We start from the raw sequence: 18,701 nt of genomic DNA on the forward strand, positions 1-18,701 counted from the left end.
AGATGACCAGGAACTCCAGCACCTAGTGCAGTCCTAACTGACCCCGACAGTAATGGATTCAGCATGGGTTTCTCTCAATTATGTCTCATCATATTGTATACGGATGAGGCATTCTTTGACTGGCTCCTCTGATGAGACCTGTTCATTATGGTTGAACCTCTGGAATGGCTGCTATCTTCCTCAAAGCCAACAAGCCCACAACCGCATCAAGGTCACAGTTCCCTGGGGGTTATTATTATGATGATTAGTTGCACAGTCAGCCATATTGTTAGACTGAATTTGGCATTTCTATCCACCTTTTGTGTAGTGAAGTTGTCCCTAACAAATCCAAAGCATTTTGTCCATTTAAGATTTGAATTGCTCTAGTTTAGTTATGTGTCTAAGGCCACTGAATGAGCATCCATGACTAAATAATGACTGAAATGGGAGAACGGTCATGGTTAGCTGCTCTCTTATTTGTCAACAGTGGTGAGAAAATATTTGCTTTTTTCTGAGTTATTTCATTCCATCCATCGTTCAGGTAAAATATACCTATTAAAAAGTAAATCAGCTTTGAAAATCAGATTTACTCTCTTAGATAGTTGGTTTTTTTAAAACAGAGGAGTCTCTGAGTCCTGGAGTCTGTCTTACAGTAACATTCATGATGCAAGTTCAAGGTTGCATCTGCTGCACTGGTATTTGTTATTTCTGTTATTTCTGCTATTTTTTAGTCCTTAAAAGGACTGTGGAGTTGTGTGTGAAGCCAGGAGATCCTCGCGGATGTCTGGCTACCAGTCCGTCTGTTACTCATTTAGCACCACCCAGGAGGCATGTGTGGCTTAAGGTTTGCCACGGACGCGAGTAACTTTGCCACACCTTCAGCACAATGTGATTGCGGGGCTCCCCGACAGACTATCCAACATATAGTGAGGGAATGCACTAATAGAAGATACCCAGGAGATTTTAAGGACTTCCTCTGCGTAACAACGGCAGCTACTGACTGGATCTCCAAACTCGACATTAAACTCTGAAATGTTATTTCTGTTTTCCTCTTAGGTTTTATAATTGCTTCTTTTTTTAAAAAAACGTCTTAACTGTTAACTTGTAAATATGAAGTGCTTTTAATTCTGTGTGTGACCAGCCATACGCTAAATAAATAAATAAATCTGCTGCACTTAAGTATCCTGAACAGTAATATGTGTTGCTCAGAATTGTCCTCAGTATAGAAATTGCTGCTCATGGTTTCAGATAGAGGTTTTCCTCAGTCAGGCTTTACAAACTGCAGAGGTGAAGTCCAAATTATTCTCTTTCTTTTCTGCAAAATCTGGACCCTGCAAGCTAATGAGGGTGGGAACTTGTCAGCGCTGACTGTTAGTGCTGACGTGGGGAGGAACAGCATGGGAAAACCAGCTGGTCCTTTGAAATCTAGTAAGTGAGCAAGACAAGCTTTGCGGACAAGAATTCAACTGTCTTTTTCCGTCACAGAAGTCTATATCACAATCCTGGGTTGTTGTTGTTGTTGTTTGTTTGTTTTCTTTTGTTTTTGCCAGAGGCCGATGAACTAAATAATTTTAGGTTGTGGGCAAGGTGGCCAGCTTCCCACTTTTCTCTCGGGAATCCATCACAAAGCCGTAGAGGTTCTGGTGCAAACAAGAGCCAGGCTCTAGCCGTGCAGGAGAGGTCAGCTGATCCACAAGGGAATGAAGCCTGACAGTAATGTGATCCAATCCTTCTAATGAATGAGCAGAAGGGGGCCAACCTTGCTCTGCCTAGTACAGCTGCTACGGGCTGAGTTCAGGGCGTGGGGGCTCGGGACCACATTGTGACTCACATGGCTTTGAAATTAAAAGGGGCAATAAGTTATGTCCAGGAGTTCCTATGGGCTCCGCTGTGTCTGGGTGTTTCTCTTCAGCCAGCCGATCAGCTATTGACCTTGGCAGCATTCAGTAAGTCTAAAAGCAGACTGCATGGCTTCAGTGTATTTGCTGTGACATTAGAAAAGCACTATTCTCCCGCTGGATTGGTGGAGTGGGACAAGTTGGATGGGGCCTCCTTGCCTGTTTTGAAATCAGCATGCGAGCTTTCTGTACTCGGCTGCTGTTTTCGGTGAAAGGAGGGCTATTTTTGAAAAGAAGAACTTCCCTAAACATAGCTCAGTTCTTATGTGATCTTGCTTCCAAATATGCACCCTCAGCATCCAACAAAAGTATTGGGGTGGAGTTAGAGAATTGAAAACCTGCTATTTCTGGAAGGCATCTACTCTGTTTGCCGTGAAGATCATTAGGCAGATCTTGAAAAGGAAGGGTGGAGCTCTGGATTTTGATTGCAGAACTCTGGTGGCTGTAAGCAAGCTGTATACTAGGTATATCTTACAGCTCAGCAAATCAGACTGAGGAATAAAATGATCACATTGGTGTGTGTGTTTAGAGATTAAAAATATAGCGAAAGGGTGATATCTATGGCATTAGGATTTATGGAGACCATACTTAAACCAAACAGAAAATATTTGCTACCGGTCAGGGCTTTTTTTGTCATAGAACACTCAGAACGGAGTTCCAGCATCTTTTTTGGATGGAACCTTGTAGGGTAGGCAAGTTGGGTTGTATGACATGTGTCAGTTCCGGCACCTTTTTCTTTTACAAAAAAGCACTGCTACCGGTAGTTTGTCCAGTGGTCAAGGCACCAGGTTAGAAAGCAAGAGACTGAGTTCAAGTCCCATCTTATGAAAGCCAGCTGGGGGACCTTGGGCCCTTCTCTCTTTCCTTTAGCCCAACCTACCTCACAGGGTAGTTGTTGTAAGGAAAATAGAAATATAATATCATATAAAATATAAAACATATTTATATGTTCAGTATAAATATATTTATTTATATCCTGTCTTTATAATTTTTTTCAGGATGCTGTCTTTGGCACCATGTAAATAATAATAAAGGTGGGATGGATGGATGGATGGATGGAGATAGACAGATAGATAGATAGATAGATAGATAGATAGATAGATAGATAGATAGATAGATAGATAGTTGTTAGTTGCGAAGTCATGTCCGACCCATCGTGACCCCATGGACAACATTCCTCCAGGCCTCTACCATCTTCTGGAGTCCATTTAGGCTCACGCCTACTGCTTCAGTGACTCCATCCAGCCACCTCATTCTCTGTCGTCCCCTTCTTCTATTGCCCTCAATCTTTCCCAGCATTAGGCTCTTCTCCAGTGAGTCCTTCCTTCTCATTAGGTGGCCAAAGTATTTGAGTTTCAACTTCAGGATCTGGCCTTCTAAAGATCAACCCTATCTCCTCTAGGACTGACTGGTTTGAACGCCTTGCAGTCCAAGGGACTCACAGGAGTCTTCTCCAGCACCATAGTTCAAAGGCCTCAACTCTTTGGTGCTCAGCCTTTCTCATGGTCCAAGATAGATAGATAGATAGATAGATAGATAGATAGATAGATAGATAGATAGATAGATAGATAGATAGATAGATAGATAGATGGATAGATAGATGGATAGATAAAAGACTAAGGTAAAAAACCCAAACGATACACCCAACTGTCAGTCGTGACTGTAACAGCATGAATTTTCAGTGAATTTTGTTAATTTTCGGAATTTATTTTAGAATCAGAGATTTTAAAAAGCCTCAGAGAACTCTGGGGCTTAATTTCCTACTGATGTGGGAAATCTCCCATTGCAGCTTCCCTGATAGTTGGCAACATATAACCTCTGATGAAAAGCACCTAACATCCATTGTCCTCTCACCTCTTTTGTGGAACAGTTCAGATAATCCGATGAAAACAATTAGTACAGATACTTGATCCTGGCCAGGATTTGTCATATAGTCAGAAAGTTCGCATTATTCGAACCTCTGATATTCTTTTTCAAATGTAGACGTAGATAATTGGGTATTTGGAGATATTTGGCTTTAGGATTGTTTATTATTTTATTTATTTTGTTAGATTTATATCACAGCTTCCCTCCAGAATCATATGGTGGATGTGCTTGTTTAGGTAATGCTGTATGCCACCCAGAGTCTCTGTGTGAATTGGGCAGCTAGAATGCCATGGGACTGGTGGTATTTGGTAGAGAGAGCGAGATTAAGAGTTCAGTGAAGCAGGGAAGAAAACCCCAAACTGAGTCGGAATGAAAGTTTGTACGATTATTAGCTACTTCTCCTTTTCCAGTCGGGTTCACCTGCAATGGAAAAATACTGTGTGCATACACAGTTAAATAAATACACTGAGGTAATTGTTTTCCACTAAAACAAGACAGGAAAGCTTGCAGAGCATAGATGCTGGAATTATTTCCAACTTTGTACTAGCAGTTGTATGTATATGTGTGTTGTGGGAAGAAGATTGATGGCTACTCTTACTTTGCTATTGATGGGCGCTCCCATAGGGATGCACGGTGGGGATAATTTTCTCCACAGCCTTCAGTGCGCTATAGCCCATTTTTTAAACCTGGCCTTTCGTTTGCTGGCTCCTCCCTCTACACTGAATTTGGCCCTATTACCTTCAGTTTTCAGAGAGTTATTGTATTGATGGACAGATGTCCTGACTGCCGTTACATAATTCCTTTCTTTCTTTGGATTAGAAAACAATAAAGAGTAACCAATGCTGACACTGTGCAGCACGTGGAACCAATTGCAGCAGGAGCAGGAATATGTATGTGTATGTATATGTATATGTATATGTATATGTATATGTATATGTATATGTATATGTATAGTCCTCTTTGCTAGAGCTGTGAAAACTCATTAAAAGTTGCTTTGGAACAAAGGAAGAGTGCACATGAAGCTCTTCTTTTTGAATTGCTAAAGTAGCAAAGCCTTTTTACAGGTTTCAGACATTTTCCCTCCTAAGTAGGGCAAGACTATCTGATCCATCTCCTGGTGACCAGAAAGATACTTGATGTTAAGTGCAGCTACAAGTCTTGGTCCCTGAGCTGACAGGAAAAGTATATATATATATATTTCCAGGGAAGGCCAGTGTAATAGTTTATTAAATCTGTGTGAACTACTATAGCCAAAGTCAGTGTTTGAGGAGGTGAACTCATCAATTTTGTCATGTTTTATAATAGTAGGCAGCTGGGCCTTGAAACCACCCTACAAATGTCTATTAATAGCACTCCTGTCATTAAGTCAATTCACAGAGTGCCATGAAGCTGGAAGGGGACAGCAGCTTGTTGGCTGTGAGACTAAGGCAGTACATTCAACCTGCCAAGTGGACTCCCCCGATCTCCTGCTGGTAGAAGATAAGCTAAACTATCTGACTTTCACCCTCAAATATATGTTTGAGGTAGCTCCTCGGAGTCCCCTTTACATTTCTCGTTGCACAAAACAACCAAATGGGACCTGCACAGTGTTACTGCTTCTAGCAAGACTCTGGCCCTAGTTATAGAGAGCTCAGTAGTTCAGGTCCCTCTTGCCTTTGTCACAAATTTCTGACATAGGCACCACCATTCAAAGGAGTGCCAAGACAATAGAACAATCTTGGTGGTGACCAACTGCTTTGGGGCCAAAAGGTCTCAACGGGTGACCCTGGTGGATCCAGTTTGAGGGTTTGCTCTGTCTCACTTCCAAGTATATTGCTGTAGTTATTGTGGGTCTGGGTGAAACTATTGAACCCTGAATCTTGAACTAGGGCTTCCAGGCACAGTGGAAAGGCCCATGGGTGTTCTTGAATTGTCTTTACAAAGACAAGAGCGAGACCATAGGCAGGGGTTCAAAAATTTATTCGGTTCAGCTCCTGGCAGCTGATTGTCAAACAATCCAGGCTTATATAGAGAACTGTCAAACATCATAACCAATCAGGTAACAGTATTTTTCCCGCTGCTCGGAGAACAGCCAATCGACGAGCGGCATTCTGACAGCTCGGCGGCTGTCGGGGAATTCCTCTCAGCTGAGCGCTTAGCTCAGTTCGGAGGACCAGATTGTGGACTGCGGATTTGACAGTTCCGGGAACTGTCAAATCCGGCGCGTGCGTGTTTGGTCCTGGCAGCCCTTTTGACAGCTGTCATCGGGAATGGCGGCCGGCGGGGCGGCGCGCATGCGCAGATGCTTCTGGCAGCCATTTGACAGCTGTCAACTGTCAAAGGTCTGCCGGGCTGGTGTTTTACTTGTAATTTGGAATCCCTCAGTTTCCAGATATGATTCACCCCCTTTCCCCCCCCCCAGAACTGGTACGTTATTTGTAACAACAGTTGGACATTTTAAATAAGTATTGTTAACAGAGTTTTTTGCTGTCGGCGGGTTTCCCTTCCATTCAAAGTCCGCGAGGTATGCGGGGGGTCTTCTGGCTCGGCTGGACCGTCGGAGGCAGGGGGTGCTTTCTTCGGGTTGCGTAGCCGGTGGAGTTGTTTCTGAAGGGAATTCGGCAGGCGGTTGTGGGTCCTGGGGAGGGGAAGGTTCGTTGGGTCCGGGGGTGTCGAATGGCGCAGGCTCGCCCAGAATCGGTTGTGGAAGGGGGTTGGGGGGTGACCTGGGTCGGAGCTGATCTGCATGTCTGCGTTGCGTAAGTCCCGTCCCAGTGTCCACTGTGTATGACAACGGTCCTGTTTGGTCCAGGATAACCCCCTGAACCCACTTATCCCTTCCCCCATAATCTCGAGACCAAACATTTTGACCCCTGGAGAACGTTTTTGGCTGGGTGTTGGGTGACAATTCGGCTGCAGGTCTGTCGGGGTGGAGTCTGTCGAGCCTTGTCACCAGGCGGCGACCCCATCGGAGTTCGGCCGGACTTTTGCCGGTGGAGGAGCAGGGCGTGGCGTGGTGGGCTAAAAGGAATTGTGCCAAGCGACGGTGCCAGTTCCCTGTGATGATTCTTTTGAGGGCGTCTTTGGTGGTCCTCACCATAACCTCTGCAAGGCCATTGGACGATGGGTGGAAGGGAGCCGATGTTGCGTGCCTAATACAATTGCTCCTCGTGAAGATCTGAAAGTCATGAGAAGTAAATTGAGGGCCATTGTCAGATATTATAACGTCGGGGAGACCGTGTGTTGCGAAGATTCCCCTGAGGGCTTGGATGGTTGCGGCGGACGTTGCGCTGTAAACCGGGAGAACCTCCAGCCACTTGGAATAACTGTCCACAACTATGAGGAAGACCTGCCCTTGGAAAGGTCCGGCATAATCAATGTGGATGCGAGACCAGGGGTTTTTTGTGAGTTCCCATTTGTGGATTGGAGCTCTGGGTTGGAGTGGGCGGGATTCCTGGCACAAATAGCAGCCAGCAATGTGTTTTTCTATGTCTTGGTCTATTCCAGGCCACCAAACGTAGCTGCGGGCCAAGGCTTTTGTTTTTACGATGCCAGGGTGGCCCTCGTGTAATGTGTGCAGTACCTTGGGTCTGTGTTTGGGTGGCACGATTACCCTGCACCCCCAGAGTAAACATCCCAAGTGAGAAGTTAATTCATTTTGCTTTGAGAAGTATGGCTGAAATTCTGTGCCTGGACAGGAGGATTGCCAGCCAGTATGTACCCACGCTAACACTCTGCTAAGCGTTTTGTCTTGGGATGTTGCAGCAGCGATATCGTTCGCTGTCAGTGGGCATTCCAGGAGTTCTTGAATGGCTAAGATGTTGCTAGCTGGGGCAGGGTCTGGTTCCGAGTGGGGTAGAGGCAATCTGCTGAGGGCGTCAGCGTGACACATTTGGTGTCCCGGCTTGTATACTAGTTGGTAGGAATATGCTGCGAGGAATGTTGTCCAGCGCAACATCCTAGGTGACAAGATTTGGGGGGTTTGGCGGTCCCAGGTGAACAATCCTAACAGTGGCTTGTGATCTGTGTAAATCACAAAGGGGCGGCCGTAAAGGTAGTCGTGAAACTTTTTTATTCCCGCCACTATTGCCAGGGCTTCCTTATCAATCTGGGCATAATTTCTTTCCGTTTTGGAAAGAGTTCTGGAATAATAGGCCACCGGGGCTTGAGTGCCATCGCTGTCTAAGTGGCTTAAAACTGCTCCGATCCCGTATGGGGATGCGTCGCAGGCTATGCAGAGGGGTTTATCTTCTTTGTAGTGGGAAATGGTGGCGTTGCTGGAAAGCATTTGTTTGAGTGATTTGAAACTGTTTTCGTGGGCTGATGTCCACTGCCAGGCTGCCCCTTTGTCGAGTAACCTGTGGAGAGGTTCTGCGATGGTTGCCTTCCCAGGCAGGAAGGCATGATAAAAGTTTAAAAGCCCAAGGAAAGCCTGGAGCTCAGTTTTATTTTTAGGGGTTGGGGCGGCTTTGATAGCGAGGATTTTTGAGTTGGTGGGGTGGATTCCTTGCGAGTCAATTTTGTAGCCTAAGAAATCTGCGGATGGGACGCCTATGGAACATTTTTCGCGTTTGAGTTTTAGCCCCGCTTTCCTAAATCTTGATAGTACCTCTTGTAGCCTGTCTGCTAAGTTGTTTTCCGATTCCCCTGCGATGAGTATATCATCGAAATAGGGGCAGACACCTGGTATTCCCTTTAAGGTTTTTTCCATAACCTCCTGGAAGATACCAGGAGCCACTGAGATGCCGAACTGTAGGCGGTTTACCTTAAAAGCGCCGCGGTGTGTGACAATGGTTTGGGCTTCAGCTGTTTCTCGGGTGACAGGTAGCTGAAGGAAGGCATGCGCCAGGTCGAGTTTGGCGAATATTGAGCCGGACCCTATTTCTGATAGCACGTCTCTGACTGCAGGTACTGGGTATGCATGGGGATTTAATGCGCGGTTTAGAGTTGCTTTATAATCCGCACATATTCTCACATCACCATTTGGTTTAACTGGTGTCACAATGGGAGTTTCCCAGGTTCCCCCATCTGTTGGTTCTAGGACCCCTAGGCTGACTAAACGGTCTAATTCGGTCTCGATTCTTTCTTTCAGCGCGAAGGGGACCCTTCTTGCCTTAATGCGGATGGGACCTACCTCAGGTTTTAGTTTGAGGTCTATAGGGGTGCCAGTATATTTGCCAAGCGTTCCGTCGAAAACATCCGCGAACGCTTGGCAGACCTGTTCTAGTGTTTGGGATTGTATGCGGTTGGTGCCTTCCAGGTGGATGCCCAGAGCCTCGAACCAGTCTAACCCGATGAGGGTGGTCCTGGGTGCCTCTGTAATTTGGACCGTTAAGTGCCCAAGGAATTTTTTGTATTCTACTTTAACTTGTGCTTGTCCCTTTAACTGGATAGCGGCCCCCTGGAAGTCTGCGAGGAGTATTTTAGAGGGCTGTAGGGAAATACGGCGTCTACTTTTAAAGCCGATTTTTTTGAGAGTATCCCAAGACATTATTGAAACAGAGGACCCGGAGTCGACCTCCATTTCGCAGGGCACCCCTTGAATCTTAACCCAAATCTTAATTTTAGGTTGTAAATGGTGGACGGTGAAGTTTTTTTGTTTGGCCCTAATTGACAGTACTGAGGACTGGGGAGTTTTTTTGGCAGGGGAATGGATTTTTGTCCTACCTGCCGGAATTTCCTCAAGTTCGTGGAGGGTTTCCCGGTTCAGGCTGCGGCACGCAGAGCGAATGTGCCCGGTCTTCCCACATCTGTGGCATTTTGCATTTCTAAAGCGGCATGTGGCTCTGGCGTGAGCCCCGCCGCAGCTGGCACACTTCGGTTTGGGGCCGGTGGAGGTGGGTCTTTGGCCTGGACCGGCTGGTTTGAATGGCTTGCGGTTTCTTCCATAGTCGGCGCTCATTTTGTTGAAACGGGACATGATGTCGTCGACGCCGTTGTAGGCCTCTGGTTGCTCGTTGTCCGGCTCCCAGGTGTGGTGGACTGACCCGGCCGGGCTGCTTCTGAGCACTGGGGAGCCCTCACGGTGGCTGTCTTCGTAGGCCATGATTTCTAGTATGAGTTGAGCGAGGTCCATCGTGGCCTTGGCTACCAATTTCCGCTGGAGCCGCTCATTGGAGAGACCGGCAATAACCTGGTCTCTGATGCGGTCTTCCAGGTCTGGAAATTGGCACCTGCGGGCGGCGTGACGTACCCCCGCGACGAAGGCTGTGGACGTTTCGCCGGGTTGCTGGCGGCGGCGGGCGAAGTGGAGGCGCCAATACAGCTCAGACCGACGGGGCATGAAATGCTTGCTAAGGCGGTCGGTCAGCACAGCGTAGGGGACGGTCGCGACGGGGTCTGGGCTGCAGAGCCCTACAGCGATGTCGTAAACGGCGGGCCCGCTGAGACAGAGAAGGGCTGCAGCTTTGTGGCGGTCCTCCGTTATCTTGTTGACAACGAGGTAGCCTTCAATTTGCCCCCAGTGCGACTCCCATCCCTCGGGGTGGCGGACGTCGAATTCTCTGACGTGACCTAAATTTGCCATGGTCTGGGTCCACAGTACTGTTCAAGCTGCCGAAGGGTTCCTTTTCCCTCAAAGTGGCTTCAGCAGTGACTTGTCAGCGAGAGGGATCGGAACTCCTTCGTGGTGTGACTTAGCTCAGCAGGCAGCTCTATAGTACCGGGATCCCATCCTCGTCGCCAGGTGAATTGTCTTTACAAAGACAAAAGCGAGACCATAGGCAGGGGTTCAAAAATTTATTCGGTTCAGCTCCTGGCAGCTGATTGTCAAACAATCCAGGCTTATATAGAGAACTGTCAAACATCATAACCAATCAGGTAACAGTATTTTTCCCGCTGCTCGGAGAACAGCCAATCGACGAGCGGCATTCTGACAGCTCGGCGGCTGTCGGGGAATTCCTCTCAGCTGAGCGCTTAGCTCAGTTCGGAGGACCAGATTGTGGACTGCGGATTTGACAGTTCCAGGAACTGTCAAATCTGGCGCGTGCGTGTTTGGTCCTGGCAGCCCTTTTGACAGCTGTCATCGGGAATGGCGGCCGGCAGGGCGGCGCGCATGCGCAGATGCTTCTGGCAGCCATTTGACAGCTGTCAACTGTCAAAGGTCTGCCGGGCTGGTGTTTTACTTGTAATTTGGAATCCCTCAGTTTCCAGATATGATTCAGTTCCTTCATTGCCGCTAGGCTACAGAACTGTGACCTCCTGGACCAGAGTCAGAATTTAACCATATCTTAACTATTCTCTCTCAAGTTCTTCTCTTGGGGCTGTTCCTTGCGATGAAACTCCACACCCAGCGTCCTCCAACTCTTCCAATGTCATGAAGGTTAATTTTAATTGCTTCTGAGCTTGATAGCAATGTACTAAGTTTATTGTTTCTGATTTCTTTGGAATTTTACGACAGTGCTTTTTATTATAGGTAATCTTCAGTTAACAATAATAATTAGGACTGGGAAATCCTTTGCTAAGCAACATGGTCATCACATGACTGTAACGCCTTATGATGGCAGTTCCAACAATTCTAGCAGCAGTTGCTAAGCGTGACACCGCTTGATTGCCATTTTCAAGCTTCCCCATCTACTTTGCTTGCTGGATGCTGGCAGTGAAGGTTGCAGATGGACACCTCATGACCGTGTGATGCTGTGATGTAACTGTAGGCTGGTTGCTAAGCACCCAATTAGCGATCATGTTACCATGGGGATGTTGGGACAGCTGCAGCTTCAAGGACCAGCTGTAAGTCTTCTCCTTCAGTGCCTTATAGTTTTGAATAGTCACTGAACGAATGGTCATTAACCAAGCACTACCTGTACTGTAAACTACTGTGAACTAGTCCTTGATTATAACAGCAGTACTGTCTGATACCTTTGTAAAGGTATGTCAGATTTTCAGGGTGGTTTTCAGCCATGCTGCCTTGTAGGCAAGCTTGAAGCTGGTGCTGCCACTTACTTCCTCCATGTTCCATTACCTCTGGAGACCTTTGGGCTTTCCCCATAATACAATTTCTACCATTTCTTGTACTGTTGTCCTGTCTTGGCCACAAGGCCTTCTAGGCTACATTTTGCTGATGGTACACTTTTGCACAATGGAGAAAGCGCTGGGCTTTGCTATTTTTGCTCTCTCTCTAAAGATGGAGTGGATGGAAAGACACTGTGTGCGTGTGTGTGTGCGTGTGTGTGTGTGTGTGTGTGTTTGAATGGCAGAGCTTAAGTTTGAAGGAAGTAGATTTTTTTCATAGTACTGGAAGAAGCCTGAAGTTCTTGCTGATGGTCAGAAGTGGAGTTATCTCCTTTCCTCTTTCTTCTACCTCTATTGATCAAGAGCAGATGAGTTAAATACATTGAGTTGTACCAAGCCCTTGCTGCAATTTCTGGAGATTTTACATGAGAAAGTAAGCATTTTCATTCAAATAGAATTATGTAAGGATCTTTAGACTGAAATAGATCTTGAATGACCAGCACATGTGTTTAATTGTATTTCAAAGAGTTCTTGTGAGGGTAATACTGGTGGAGGAAATTTATGCCTAAACCTTTGGGTTTATTCAAGAGAGGGTGCAATATAATAAGTCAATGAGAGCTTCATGTTGGGCATTGAAGGAATTAGAGAGAACGAATGAGAAGTCCTTTTGAGTCAAAAGATCCACCAAAACTGAAACCGTTTAAAAACAAGAGAAATTTGAAAATCAACTGTTCATTTTCTTGCAGGTGGTAAAATTAGCAAAAGTACCCAGTTAGCTACAAAACTGTGAGATTCTAGTATGGCTAAACTCCACAGCTTTGTTCAGTTTAGTGTAGTGTTTTTCAAACCTGGCAACTTTAAAATGTGCGGACTTTAACTCCCAAAAGTCCCCAGGCAGCTGGTCTAAGTATTTTTCAACATCTACACAGTGTAACTTGCAGTAATGCAATATTCTGACCGCACGTTTAATAGCATTTTCTCTAATCTATTAATCCCACTTGCTGGCTTGTCTACCAGACTTCTTCCTCCTCCCCTCGGTGTACTTGGATTTTCCTAGTAGCTCTTTGCCCTAAAAAAACAAAAAAAAGGACAAGAACAAACAATTGCATTTAAATAGAGGAATCTCCCCTCCCTTGGCAGAAATTCTAATCATTGGCACCATATGAACGTGTTAAGTTAGGTTGATAGATAAATCTGTTTGAAAAGGGAAGGACCATTTTGCTGCAGCAAGTGAGATCTTTAAAAACAATAGTTTGCGAATCTGTGAAGTATGATCGACATTATATTCTTTATTGTTCCTCATGGAAGCTATTTTGGGTGAACATGAATTGGGAGCCGCTCCTTTCTCTTCCAGATGACAGAAATTCAGGCAACGAGTGCTGTTTCGGGCTGTCTGCAAATGGTTAAAGGAATGTCTGTGGAGAAGAGTGACTTCATTGTATATTGTACTTTTTTTGAGGCAGGTCTGTTGGAAAGTTGTAGGGAACTGCCCTGCCCACAAGCATAGCAACAAGCCCTTAAAATTCTTTCAAGTTAGGATTTCTGCCCTATAGTCCACCAGCCGTCTGTAAACCTGAAATCCTTATCTAGCAGTTTGTGTGTCTTCCTGGAGCCATATCAGCCTGAGAAGCTATCGGTGGAAAGAAAAGAAGGGTTGAAGGGATAGAAAATGCTGCTCTTCCGAGCCTAGTTATGGGCTGACCGTTTCCAGAGTCAGGTAATCTGATACTTCTTGCCTTCTTGCTGATCTTCTTTTCTCTATTATGATTTGTGAGAAAGATCCCAGAGTGGTTCCAGTGCTAACCGACATGATCAAGTTTAAGAATCAAGGTAGAATTGGAGGTTAAGTTGTTTCTGTAACAGGTGGTTAGTTGCACGCTAGCAGTGCACTGTGTGATAAAAATAATCACACGTTTGCCTGTAGCTATCAAAACTGCCGTTTTAAATACATTTAGGGTCTTAGAGGTGACAGCAGAACTCATTTGTGTGTAAGATCAATCTGCAAACCACATAGGAGTCTTCTCCAAGTCTATTTTTTCTATCGCCATCTCTCAGTTAAGTTCTTTATCATGGATCTTGTTGTTGACCCATAATTCTTTTCAATAAAAAAATTCACTTGGACCACAGATGTTGTGAATTTTGAGGCAGTTTCGTAGAATTCCTGTAACCTGATTACAATCCCCATTAAGCTTGTTTCCTGGCTCACAAGATTGTAAAGACTTTTATTCCCCTTGCAATTGTAGATAAGACCATAACCCTTTCTTCCTACATGTTCTGGCAATGTTTATTTTTTTAAATTTAATTTAATTTAATTTTATTTTATTTATTAAATTTCCGAGTCACCTTGTAGAGAAATAAGAATTGGGTTTGCATGTGTTTGATTTTTTTTCTTACATAAATTTGAGATACCAGTCAACGGCCTTTAGTTTTTAACAATAAAAAATTATTATTTCTGGAAACAGGAAAGTTGAGTTCTGGTATTCTTTTCTTTCCATAGAGTTCTGATAAGAGTCTGGAAATACAAACAGTTTTTTTGGCTACTAAAGGGATAACATAGATGTTTGTTTTGCAGAAATAATGATAGTTAGGCTCTTGGAAAATTGCGATATGCAGGGCTTTTTTGTCATAGAATGCTCAGAACGGAGTTCCGGCACCTTTTTTTGGATGGAACCTTGTAGGATATGCAAGGCGGGTTGTATGACATGTGTGAGTTCCGGCACCTTTTTCTTTTACAAAAAAAGCACTGGCGATATGTATTTATTTTGATTTTGTCCCACCTGTATTATTTTATAAGTAACTCCTGAATTCATGTAAGTTGTGTAAGAAAAGTATTCAGACTTAAGTGTATTTGTTGAAATAACATCACTCTTTATTTGAACTTGGCAGAGCTTCCAGTTTTGTAATTTAGGTTGCCAGCTTTAGAGCAGGCGTTGTCTCAACACTGATCAGTCATTCTAAACCAGGGGTGTCAAACTGCTGGCCCATGGGCCGGATGCGTCGTGTGGAAGCTGCGCCCACCCCATTGCCATCAACGGCAAAACCGTCCCAATATGTGACATCGCGAGTTTGACATGTCTGTTCTAAACTAGTCCAGAATCTGCTTTGTGGCTGACTGAGGAATTCTGGGACTGGAAGTCCACAAGTCTGTTGTAAATAAGATTTTACAAACAGTATGATGTTAGAGTGTGCAGCCTAAGATTGTAGGATATTTCTAAATCAAATGTCAACATTCTTTTTCAAAACAGCTCAGGTCAGCTAAGATTCTCTAATGAGAATTAGTTATTTCTTTATAACTTATTAGTTAGAAGGGAGAGAAAAGGACACCAGGAAGACACGTTGTTGTGTACTGGGGTTCTTTGCTTGAGTGAAGAGACGAGGCGAGTGAGTTCAGGCAGGAACATTCTTTATTTGCTTGCAGGAACTGAACTGAGAAAGAGGGCTGCGAATGCAGCTATTTATACCCTGGCCTCTAGGTGGCGGCCAATAGGTTTAAAGCAACCTATTGCTGCCCTAGAGGCAGCCAATGGGAGCTCTGGAGACAGGTTGTCTGAGGAGCTGGGAGCCATTAGCCAGCTCCTTGCTTAGGCAACCTTTCAGCATTCAAACCCACGTGGTACACTCAGTAAAACAAGGCCCAATACATTACACCCGTGAAAGAGGTTATTAGCAAGAAAAATTGCCCGGTCCATTTTTGTTTTTAGTTTTACTCTCAGTCTGCTTCAGTCGTATTCAGCGCACTGTCAAATTCTGGAATGCAGCTCTTTCCATAAAACACGTGGATTTAGTACAAAGTGCAGCATAACTGTTTCAAATACACCATGCATGTACCTGGAACTGTCTAAAAAGAGTGCACCACAGTCATGTGAAAAAGTAAATATACCCCACTGAATTTTTATTTATTTTCTTTCAACACATTTCAACATACAGATATTTGATCTTTATTTCAGCTATATTAACAGCAAATATCTTGCACCATTTATATTTTGTTAGTCCATTATGGAATTTAAGTAAATACGAATTTAGCATATGGGAAAAGTAAATACACCCTTACATTCATCACTCTTTCAAATACTTAAAATTAGAATCAAGTGCAAATGATAGAGAGGATCTCTAATGCATTTTGATTAATTAATTTGTGAACATGTAGTTTGATTTGCACTATATTGTTGAAGTATGTGATATGACCATGCATAGATCAAAGGAATTCTCTGAGGCCTTCAGAAAGAAGGTTATAGATGCCTATGAGTCTAGGAAGGATTTAAAAGGATTGCCAAACCATCAGAGATAATACTTACATTGTCCAGAAGATCATCTACAAGTGGAAAAGATTTCAAACAACTGCCAGTTTGCCAAGGTCAGGCTGTCCCAGCAAGTTCAGCCCCAGAGCAGATCATAAGATGCTGAAAAAAAAATCTCTTTAAGAACCCCAGAATTTCAGCACATAACCTACGGGTAACTCTCACCACTATGTCAAGTTGCATGAGTCTACTATGAGAAAGAAACTGCATAAATTAGATTTGCATAGGAAGTGTGCTAGGACAGTGGCCCCCAACCTTTTGGGGACCAGGGACCGGTTCCATGAAGAAAGGTTTTTCCACAGTGGAGGGGGTATGGTTTTGCATGCTGCCTGCGTCCCGCGGATGGGGCTTTGCTTGTTTGTGCAGACTGGTTGCTGGCATGCCACGGACCAGTGCCGGTCTACAGACCAGGGATTGGGGACCCCTCTGCTAGGAGGAAAGCTTTCCAGTCCACAAAGGATCAGAATCATAGTGTTAAAAGGGACCTTGGAGGTCTTATAGTTCAGCCCCTTGACTGTGCCCGATGTGAGACTCGGCAACACTAATGCTTGCTCATGAGTATCTAGCAAAGACCAGGAATTGTGGAACAATGTGGTCTGGACACATGAGGCAAGGATACTAAAGGCAGCATTTCACCCAAAGAACCTAATGTCAACTATTGAAACTGCTTTTTGCTGATTAGGGCAGCTCTTCGTTCTACCAAGAGGGTTATTGTAGATAATTGAGACCCTGTGTCAGAACATTGAAACTCAACTGAAAGTGGACCTTGCAACATGACAATGACTCTCAAGCATTTCAGTAAATGGTCCAAGGAGTGGCTGAAAAAAAATAAAATAGAAGTATAGAGCTCTGGATCTATACTAGATAAAAGGCTGGATCTAAATCCCATTGAAATGCGGGATGATGTGGGATGATTTGAAACAGCCCCTCAAATACCACATGGCTGAAAAAAATTCTGCCTGGGTTATGGGGAAAAATTCTCCCCTGTGGATATCAGAGACTGTTGGCCTGTTATAAGAAAAGCCTGCTTGTGGTTGCTTCTGCCAAAGGTACAGCAGTTCATTTTTAGTGACCATTTGAAGTAACAATGGCACTGAAAAAAGTCATTTATGACTGTTTTCACACTTAGGACCGTGGCAGCGTTCCCATCGTCAAGCAATCAAAATTCAGGCACTTGGCAACTTATGAGGGTTGCAGTGCGATCACCTTTTGTGACCTTCTGCCAAGCAAAGTCAAGGGGGAAGCCATATTCAGTTAACAGTTTTACTAAATTAACAACTGAAATGATGCACTTCACAATTGTGGCAAGAAAGGTCGTAAAATGGGACAAAATTCACTGAACAACTGTTGCAATAGAATTTTGGGCACAACTGTGGTCGTAACTCAAGGACTCATGGCATATTCATTTTTTTCTTGAATAAATAAATGATTGCAAAGTCAAATTTCCATAGTTTTTTTTATTACCTTTGTATCTATATACTCCTTGAATGAAGATGAAATATTGATATATCTGCTTAAGTTAAAAAATAACAAATCTGTACATATGTGCACTAATTTTGTTACACGACAGTTCATGACAGCTTGCAAAGTGAACACTGTCTAAGGAGAGCCATACAGTTATGAAAAGTAATATATCTTTGGTAATGTTAGTCTATTTTAATTAACGGATCATTTATATTCCACCTGACAACGGTTTTAAAAAAATAGATCACACCCTTGCTTCAAATGCTGGGATACAAGTTTATAAGGTTATCTCCAATTTAATGTACATTTTTCTCCAATACAGAAGTAATTTCCATGGTATGTGGCTTTATTCCTCAGCAGCTGTTCATAAACATATTTTAAACATAACTAAATAAAAATTAACCTTTAAAAAGTTTTATCTTTAAATGCTGACCAGTATTCAAAGAATAGTGCTAATAAGGCACATTTAGGTGTAATTTTGATTTATGTGTGCTGAGTAGCGTTTTACCACTTTTGCTTGCTTTTTTTAAAAACAAGTATCAAAATACATTTTTGTAATAGAATGAAAATTGCTTGACTAAAGAAAAATCCCTTTAGGCGGGTTCATGTTTGCTCATTTCAGGTAGTCCTTGATTTACAATTGGTTGTTTAAAAACTGTTCAAAGCCCATAAAGCACTTCCAACCATAATAAAAGATCACGTTCCTCCCTATCCCTGATCACATGACCGCATTTCAGATGCTTAGCAAATGACTCATATTTACAACTGGTTGCCAAGCACTCCATACTCATATGACCACTATTTTCAATCTTCTTTGCCAGCTTCTCCAGTCAGTAAATGGGAAGCTGGCAGACCAGGTTCCAGTGGAGGGGAGCTGAAATCTTTCATGGGACTTCCCCTCCATGTACAGAAGGAAGGAGATATTTTTTGGCAGGCTCCAGGAATGGAACTGAAATCTTGTGACCATGGATTTTAGCTCCATTTCTTCAGCCCCATGAAAGATTTCTTTTCCATGCACAGGGAGGGACAATTGAGAGTGAAAGGCCTTAGAGGAATTCAGCTTCTTGCAGACCTGAAATCCATTGGCAGGCAGCTCTTTTGCTCTGTCTGCTTAACAACCTCAGAGATCGCTTAATGACCACAACTAGGAATGCCAGGATTGTTGTAGTTGAGCAAAGCAGTCATATGGATGCCTTACCCAATGACTGCTACACTCAACAACCAAGATGCCATGTCGAGGACTATCTATAACTGGATGATTAATAAG

At 44.0% G+C, this 18,701-nt stretch overlaps 1 protein-coding gene across 3 annotated transcripts in view; it reads left to right on the top strand.

Moving 5' to 3' along the window:
- The window catches only part of LOC308663688 (PH and SEC7 domain-containing protein 3-like), a 162,027-nt gene that overhangs the window by 20,973 nt on the left and 122,353 nt on the right, over positions 1-18,701 (top strand). Inside the window, exon 1 of one of the 3 annotated variants that reach the window (XM_081320314.1) lies at positions 13,215-13,389. The exons of the other annotated variants lie outside the window; for them this stretch is intronic. The gene's annotated coding sequence lies outside the window, so the exon portion shown is untranslated. Of the gene's footprint in view, positions 1-13,214; positions 13,390-18,701 lie in introns of those variants that run through there. 3 annotated transcript variants of the gene reach the window in all.

Source organism: Vipera berus, assembly GCF_964194415.1.
Source record: "Vipera berus genome assembly, chromosome: 2".
Taxonomy (NCBI): Eukaryota; Metazoa; Chordata; class Lepidosauria; order Squamata; family Viperidae; genus Vipera; species Vipera berus.